Genomic DNA, 230 nt, shown 5'->3' on the forward strand with positions numbered 1-230 from the left:
CAATGAACAATTCGAACTCCATCTCTCTTGATAAGTTCGAATTCTTCTACTTCTGCCTTCTATTTTTCTTTGAATCTCTATACTGTGACGTAGAGGATTCCATATTTTCTTGTTCTCTTCTCTTTCATATGAGCAGGAGCAAAGACAAAAGCATTCTTGTTGAGGCTGACCCTGAACCTGAAAGGACCTTGAAGCGAAAGCTAAGAGAAGCTAAGGCACAATTCTCTGTA

The sequence above is a fragment of the Arachis duranensis genome, chromosome 4 (genome assembly GCF_000817695.3).
Source record: "Arachis duranensis cultivar V14167 chromosome 4, aradu.V14167.gnm2.J7QH, whole genome shotgun sequence".
NCBI classification, from domain to species: Eukaryota; Viridiplantae; Streptophyta; class Magnoliopsida; order Fabales; family Fabaceae; genus Arachis; species Arachis duranensis.